Source organism: Pinus tabuliformis, chromosome 6, assembly GCF_031772625.1.
Source record: "Pinus tabuliformis cultivar Carrire ecotype Pingquan chromosome 6, CPIR1, whole genome shotgun sequence".
Taxonomy (NCBI): Eukaryota; Viridiplantae; Streptophyta; class Pinopsida; order Pinales; family Pinaceae; genus Pinus; species Pinus tabuliformis.
Window position 1 is genome coordinate 150,572,514 of NC_142292.1, and position 9,070 is coordinate 150,581,583.

The window sequence follows — 9,070 nt, forward strand, 5'->3', positions numbered from 1 at the left end:
TGGATTTTATGTTTTTTTTAAACATAAAAGTATAGTTTATTAAAAGGAGGTTTATTGCTTGTTTGAAGGAGTAAACAAGTTTTTTTTTTAAGTGGCAAGAGAATAAAAAAAAAAAAGGAGTTAAAAGGAGATTGATTTGGCAAAAGTTGTAATAATTAAAGTTTTATTTTTAAGTGGAGTTTTTGTTTTTGGGGCATAAATATTATTGAAAATGGAGACAGCAGTTACAAATATGGAGAAGTTGAGCGGGGCTAATTTTTCCCTATGGAAATCATAGATGGAGGATATACTAATTTTAAAGGATCAATATTTGCCAATTGAGGGCACAACAAAGAAACCCTCATCGATGACAGATGAAGAGTGGAATAAGCTAGATAGAAGGGCGATTGCAACAATTCGCCAATATCTAGCAAAGAATGTGTATTTCAATGTTTCTGGAGAAAAGACGACAGAAGGATTATGGAAGAAGCTCCATGATCTATATAAGAAGAACACGACTTCAAACAAAGTGTTCTTGATGAAGAAGCTTTATAATCTCAAGATGAAGGAGGGTGCTTCGGTTGTTGAGCACTTGAATGCATTTAATATTATTACTAATCAACTTGCCTCTATTAAAATCATTTTACATGATGAAATTAGAGCCATTTTGCTAATGTGTTTTATGCCAGACAATTGGGAAAATTTATTTATAGCTATGAGCACTTCAACAACTGCAGGGACCTTGAAGTTTGATGATGTCAGCAACAGTTTAATGAATGAGGAGCTGCGACGCAAGTCAATTGCAGAAAACCAGGGAGGAGAAGCTCTAGCTCTAGCTGATTGTGGTAGTAGAATGGATCGAGGCCGATAAGGGCGATCAAGATCGAGAGGCCGATCAAAATCAAGTAGAGGCAGGATCATCTGCTTTCATTGTGGCAAACCCAGTCACATGAAGAAAGAATGTCGATTTTGGAAGAAAGGACAAAAGGATCAGAGACCGTCCAGTACAAATCACAAGTCATCCAGCACAAATGAAGGTGAGACTATTTCTATAGCCACAGATGGTGATGTGTTGTTTACTGTTTTAGTAGAGGATGCATGTGTATATACATCTAGTAATAGCTTTGATTGGATCCTTGACTCTGGGGCATCTCACCATGTAACCCCATGCAAAGATAGTTTTGTTTCATATAATCCTGGTGATTATGGTAGAGTGCATTTGGGGAATAATTATTTTTGCAGTGTTGTTGGAGTGGGAGATGTCCGGATCAAGATGAAATATGGAAAAAATATATTGTTGAAACAGGTCAAGCATGTACCAGAAATGCGCATGAGTTTAATCTCTATGGGACGACTAGATGATGAGGGCTATTCCACAAACTTTGAAACAGGAGGCTGGAAAATTAGCAAAGGAGCATTGGTCGTGGCCAAAGAACCCAAGACAGGAACATTATACACATTGAAGGCACTGATAGGAAAATCAAATTTGGCTACTATCACAAAAGAAGGAAATTCAACAGATCTGTGGCATAAGCGCTTGGGTCACATGAGCGAGAAGGGATTAAAAATTTATTACCAGGTTTGAAATCCTTGTTGGTAAAAATTTATTACCAGGTTTGAAATCCTACAATCTTGATCTTTGTGAAAATTGTATATATGGTAGACAAAGAAGGGTTGCATTCCTTATAGGTGGCCATGACAGAAAGAAAAATGTGTTAGAATTAGTACACTGAGATGTGTTTGGGCCTGTTAACATCAAATCATTAGGAGGAGCATCATATTTTGTAACATTTATAGATGATGCATCGAAGAAGGTTTGGACATATCCTATGAAAAATAAAGTGAATTGTATGGAATATTTCAAAAATTCCATGTTGTTGTTGAAAGAGAGACTAACAAATCGCTAAAGTGTTTAAGAACAGATAATGGTGGAGAATATTATTCAAATGCATTTAAGGAATATTGTAACAGGTTTGGCATAAAGGATGAGAAGATTGTGCTTAGTACTCCTCAACAGAATGGTGTTGTAGAAAGGATGAATCACACCATTATGGAAAAGGTGTGAAGTATGTTGTCCAATTCTGGTTTGGAGAATAATTTTTGAGCTGAAGCAGTCAGGACCGCTTGCTACCTCATAAATAGATCTCCAACTACAACCTTGGATGACTATATCCCTGAAGAAGTTTGCACTGGTAAGAAGCTGAATTATTCTCACTTGAAAATCTTTGGATGTGAAGCATTGATACATATTCCCAAAGAAAATAGAACTAAGCTAGATGATAAATCTATGAAATGCATTTTTTTGGGATATGCGAATGAAGTTTTTGGTTATCGTCTATGGGATCCAGTCAAACATAAAATTATTAGAAGCAAGGATGTTATATTTAATGAGTCAGAAATGTTCAAGAGGATTGTAGGTGAGTTGGAGGTCAAGAAGGCTATTGATAGGTTTGAAGAGCAGCAAGAAAACATCCCACCAATGCAAGAAAATGAACAACAAATTTAGGAGCATGAAGAACAACAAGTGAAAAATGATGAACAACAAGAAGAAGGAATCTTGTAGGAACCTTTACAAGAAATTCAACCTGATAATGCACCACCACAATTGGTTCACAAATCTTCTAGGCCTCATAAGCCTTCACAAAGGTATCCTCCTTCAAACTATATTTTGTTGATTGATGAAGGTGAGCCTAATTGTTTTCAAGAAGCTTGTAAAGTTGAGCATAGTAAAGAATGGAAGAAGAAATGAACTCTTTGCAGGAAAATAAAACTTGGGAGTTGGTAAACCTCCCAAAAGGAAGAAAGGTTTATTGAGCGATTCATGAGCATAGAGGGCAAGCTCGAGGACTCTATAGCTCTACTGCACCCATAAAGGCCTTAATCTTTAGAGAAAACGCTACGCTCTCGTCGTAAATCAAGCGTTATAAATTCGAGCTTTGCAATCGAAGCTCGAGTCTCTGGGAGCTGCCATGCCATCGATTGCGAGAATGTGGGCACGTTGACCTATGTGTTGAAACCCGAGGTCCGAGTAGCAGCTCGGCTCTTCATTCCGACTCTTTTCAAGTGATAATTGTTACCGGATTCGATCTTGGAGTGATGTTTTTAATGGCTCTGGAATCTGATTTTGGTTTTTAATTGGAGTGATGTTTTTAATGACGCTGGCATCTTTTTTTGGTTTTTAATCATCTTTCTAGGACGGCCGAGAGGCGAAAGCATTTTGAATTCTTATCCCGCGAATGAGGCGTGGATTTAAATCCACCTTCGACATTAAAAGCTAGTTTAAAGGGAATTCAATAGTTGGTTCAAATAATATTTATTTAATGTAAATGGGCATTTGGTCTAGTGGGATGATTCTCGCTTTGGGTGCGAGAGGTCCCGAGTTCGATTCTCGGAATGCCCCGAACTTCTGGAGATTGAAAAACAATGTATATTCTTGAACCCGAAGACGGGTATTTGGTTTACAATTTTATCATCTGACGCGGACACAGGACATTCCCTTCTGATTTTACTTTTCGAGAATGAAAAACATCCTATATCGTCTAACGCGAACACGGGAGCTTGATTTGCTCTTAAATGGAGCGCATAACCCCTGACAGTATTCCTAAAATAAAATGAAGATTGCCGAATAAATTAGCAGGAAGAACTTCAGCCACCACATTATAAAATAAAGTTCACATGTTGGGAGTGGGATTTGAACCCACGCCTTTTTATATCAGAAGCTTGGTTTGCTGTTAAATGGAAGCGCGTAACGGCAAACAGTTTTCCTAAAAAAAATAAAGATTGCCGAAGAAATTAGCAGGAAATAGAGATAACGTCAACCACATTATAAAACAAATAAAGTTGAAATGTTGGGAGTGGGATTTGAACCCACGCCTTTTTGGACCAGAAGCTTGGTTTGCTGTTAAATGAAAGCGCATAACGGGGATTTGAACCCACGCCTTTTTGGACCAGAAGCTTGGTTTGCTGTTTGGACCAGAAGCTTCGTTTGCTGTTAAATGAGAGCGCATAACGGGGATTTGAACCCACGCCTTTTTGGACCAGAAGCTTGGTATGCTGTTAAATGAAAGCGAATAACGGCTACAGTTTTCCTAAAAGAAAATGAAGATTGCCGAAGAAATTAGGAGGAAATGAAGCGAACGTCAACCATATTATAAATATAAATGGTTGACATGTTGAGAGTGGGATTTGCACCCACGCCCTTTCGGACCAGAACCTTAATCTGGCGCCTTAGACCAACTCGGCCATCTCAACATTTATTTGAAAATTATTTATATTTCCTATAGGATATGTTTAGAATGCAATAAAATCTACGGTCCGCTTCGTCTTTTCTCTATTTTTGTGCACCCATAGCCGGCTTTTCATAAATTGAATAAATCCCGTCGATTATGGACAGCATTTTATTTGAGTAATTAAGCTATTTACTGTCGAATCAATGAATGAATAAAGATACGAATATGTACGATAGCCATTGATAACTCTCTTCCTCAAAATCAGACGAGGATCAGCGCAACTACACCTGCAATGTAATTTTGGGAAAATCACCCCGGTACTCAGCGCATACAGAAAACCGACACCAATTGATTAAATGACAAGGTATGTAGAATTCTTTGTAATTAAAACTTCAATAAATTCCATAGTAACAGTAATCCGGCAAAGGAGAGATAAAATTCTATATAATATTGGTAGAAAGAACATATCTATATCTTTAACATTCTTAATTTTTAAAGAAAACTTTTAAATTTGGTAAAGAAATTCAATTGTTGTAAATCTTTTTTAATTGTTACATACTACTAATCAATTTAGCACTTTGTTGTTAAGTGAGATTTTTGCAACTAAGAGAAACTACATTAGGATCAATACGTTGAGTATGAATATTTTATTTAAGGGTGAGTATAATTATTTTATGTGTTTTTTTTGGTTAATTTCCTAAAATAGTTTTTGGTAAGCTTGTAATTTTTTTTGGGTTAGTTTTTTGGTTATTTAAAATGTGTTTTTTTAAATGTATTAATAAATTTTGACATTTTACTAAATTTTTAAATATTTAATTTATGTAATTTTTATCAGCGATTCCAATTAATTTACCCAAAATTATATATATATTTCTAAAAAAAATATATATATATATATATATATATAACATAATTATTAAAATATATATTAGAGTTCTACCAATAACACTACTAGACTACTACATTTAATTTATACAATTTTCATAATTCAAATTAGTGATTCCAATTATTTTACCCAAAATTATAAATATAGCAATTGTCTATAATGAGACTTTTTTGGAAGCCTTTCCGGTGGGTTTTTCCGGTCAAAATCCGGCTTCTTGATAGCTAGTTTCTGCACAATCAAAGCGTCCCAAGGGTTTTTCAGGGTGCTGAATCCAAATATGCAGTTAAAAAACCATTTTAACTGTAACAAATCAAGATTTAACCTCAATTTCTTCTGCCGGATTCCGTCACCAGAATCTTCAAAAAATTATATTATAGACAACTCATATATATATATATATAATTTCTATGAGTAACACAATTACTAAAATATGCATTAGATTTCTACCAATAACACTACTACCCGCAATTTTGTATTAGAGTATGGTCATTTCATAAAACATTGCTTTCATTCTCATTATATCAAACTGAATAAATAATGGTTTTCTCAGACGCTTGATCTGCATTTATAGTGAACGGTATTATGATGGTAGGTTTGGGTTCAACGGTCATGCTTCAACTTTCGGAACCTATCCCGTTCATGGCGGAGAAACAGTAGAATTTGCACACGAAATGCCAAAAAAATTCCCGCACGACTACACACCCAAAATGCCTAAAACGTTCCAGAAGACTGCACACCCGAAATGCCAAAAAAATTCCACATGACTCCACACCCGAAATGCCTAGAACGTTCCACAAGACTGCACACCCAAAATGCCTAGACGTTCCATAAGACTGCACACCCGAAATTCCAAAATGGTGGCCAGGGGGCATTCCGAGAATTCAACTCGGGACCTCCTGCACCCTAAGCGAGATTCAAACCAAATTCCCTCGCGCATTTCATAACAGATCTAGACACCCAAAATACTAGAAGAAAAACGGGGGCATTTCGAGAATTGTTCCGGAAGACTGCACACCCGAAATGCCAAAAATTATGGAGCGTTCCAAGAATTGGGCTCGGGAGCTCTCTCTCACCCCAAGTGAAATGCCAAAAATTATGGAGCGTTCCACGAATTGAACTCGGGACCTCTCGCACCTGAAGCGAAATGCCAGAAGAGTCTGGGGCATTCCGAGAATTGTTCCGGAAGACTGCACACCGAAATGCGAAAAATTAACTGCACACCCGGACTGTCAAAAATACATTGGGGTATACTAGAAATGGATCTGGGGACTCGGGACGTCTCTCATCCCAAGCGAAAGCCTAGAGCTCTCACGTATTCCGATAACGGGGCATTCCGAGAATTGAACTCGGGACCTCTCGCACCCTAAGCGAGAATCATACCACTAGACCAAATGCCCTGGCTGATATTTGAATTTCGCAAACAACAATACTTGATAATACTATAATTTGAATCCATGCCCTACCAGGAAGACCGGAACTTGAATCTGGCGCCCTGGACCACTTGGCGATCGTGGCCGAAAGTCTGACCGTTGGACATATATTCTACCAGGAACAGGTGATAAAAATAAAGTTAAATGAAGTTTAAGCTACCTACCCTTGTAATGTGATGATGATAGGGCGATCAACTCAGATCATATAGAAGATGACCGTAGATGGCACGCTAGATAGCGAAATCTTTTTAGTTAAATTTAAAATTTGAATTAAAATCAATTACATTTCACAGAGTTAATTAAAAAGATGATATTGCAAATACGTTTCCACCATGCCTCTATGGGATGAACTTCGGCCGTGAAGTATTATGATATGATTTTGATAATGAAACTCATAATATTGCACCTCTTATAACATCTTCAAAAATTTAGTAATTCAAATATTGTACCTCTTATAACATTTTCAAATTGTGTGTAATTCAAATATGTAATTTCAAAATTTTATGACTAATGTTGTAAAATTTATTACATCGAAAACGTAGAATACATTTTAATACGAGGACGATGTCCGGTTAACATGTTTTTTTTAAATAAAAATTTAATATACTTTTAAATAAAAATATGAAGTAGGTTACAATAAAAAATAATAATGAATATATGTGTTTAGTTAGTTTTAATTATTTTACTTAACTAACTCGATTAGTTGGGTTGGAAATGTGTTTATCATTAAAGAGGGGTGAATCAATAGTGATTGTGTTTCTTCTGAGATAATAATGAATATACGTGTTTAGTTAGTTTTAATTATCTCACTTAACCAATTCGATTAGTTGCGTTGGAAATGTGCTCACCACTAGGGGGCGATGAATAGTAGTGATTGTGTTTCTTCTTAGAGGGGGGTGAATTAGTAGTGACTGTGTTTCTTAACTTTGTATTTCTTTTTCAATTTATTGAAACATATTGACACATTATGTCATTAGTAGATTAACCAACAAATCAACTAACAACTATTATGATCATCACATGAAAACCATAGCATAATCAAAACAATCACATGCACAGAAGACACAAGAATCTCTCATGGAAAACTCCCCTCGGGGCAAAAACCACCATTTGTTATTTTTGTTGCTCTGTTGCAATTTCATTAATCAAACAAATATTTTACATAATCATAGTTGGCTATGTCCATCAAGGAAGTTTCTAATATGACATCGACTAAGTGAACACCCATACACTGGAGACCCCAATCCCCTATAAACCTCGCCTCACTGCCATTAGACTATGAGAATGCTACTTCCTCTACTGAAGCTACCTAAACCCATAGGCAAGGAATGTTCATCCCTTCTTCACCAAGCTATCTCGATTTGTTGATCAATAGGGCCACATTTCACAATGTTTCAAACTGGACCCCTGCAAAAGACAACAACTTCTTCTCTAATGATCTCAAAAATATCAAGACACCAATCAATAAAACAATCTTAACTCTACAAATACAATGGTTGCAACTCAACACAAAGCATTACAACTTCCACTCACAATCTCATTCCATCCATACACTCACAATCATCCACACACCACTCTCAAGACACATAGCCATGATACATTAGTTGCATATAATCAACATGCAATCTGAAATATGCAACATAAGCATGGGATACTACTACATTTATGTGAACAACTCTCTGCCCTTGCATACACAAATAAATCAATCATAACCAAGGAGTTATGCTCTCCTCATATCCTCTTTCATCAAGCTCTCAAAATATGTTATAGAAACATGCCTTGAACACAAACATTAGCCTCTAAAATTCTTCTGCAACTAGGCACTCGACCCTTAAGCTCTATACAGAATTCAACTCTGCAATATGAGCACTGAGTAACCTCACAAATGGTAGAGGTGCTCCTCTATTTAAACAAATTCTCCATCTTCTCCACTACTCACTTGATTAATGTGTTCACACCTCAAACACTTGATTCTCTAGTTGATTTAGTCAATAGAATCTTCTCCATAAAATTACGGTTAATTTCCTTAGAATAAAATCATTAAATAGTTGAGGAGCGCAAGGAATCCGGAGGAAATTTTCACTTACAGGCCCAATCGCTCCCTTAACATTGTCCTACATGCTATTGGGATCCATAGTCGCTCCCATAGGTTGTTCTCTGTTATGAAACCAACTCACAAAAGGATAAAAAAGAGAGATAAATGCCTTCAAAATAAGCCTCTTCGAGGGGGAAACCTCCTTTACATTATAGAAATGAATAATTCTTGAATGATACAAATCACAAGACCTCCTTTCTATATATAGGAGTCTAAGGGGTCATAATATAATCAGCCGACATAATAGTAATAATGTAAGGGAAAAATAATAACAATAGTGGGCTTCTATGAGGCATAATAATAACAATATGGGGACTACATGGGCACAACAATATAATAAATGGGTTGCACTAATAACAATAAGGGGTTAAACTAGTAGTATAGGGACCTAACATGCCCCTCTCCTTCAAAAAGTGTTATCCTCAACACTTGAGTAATTATGGATGCTTAT

At 36.2% G+C, this 9,070-nt stretch overlaps 3 non-coding genes across 3 annotated transcripts; 1 reads left to right on the plus strand and 2 right to left on the minus strand.

The window, feature by feature from the left end:
* The first annotated feature begins 3,307 nt into the window (after positions 1-3,307).
* On the plus strand, positions 3,308-3,379 carry TRNAP-UGG (transfer RNA proline (anticodon UGG)). Its single transcript has one exon. It is a non-coding gene; the product is annotated as a tRNA-Pro (tRNA).
* Positions 3,380-4,149: 770 nt separating this feature from the next.
* On the minus strand, positions 4,150-4,230 carry TRNAL-AAG (transfer RNA leucine (anticodon AAG)). Its single transcript has one exon. It is a non-coding gene; the product is annotated as a tRNA-Leu (tRNA).
* Positions 4,231-6,419: 2,189 nt separating this feature from the next.
* Positions 6,420-6,491, minus strand: TRNAP-AGG (transfer RNA proline (anticodon AGG)). The gene has a single exon. It is a non-coding gene; the product is annotated as a tRNA-Pro (tRNA).
* Between the last annotated feature and the right edge of the window lie 2,579 nt (positions 6,492-9,070).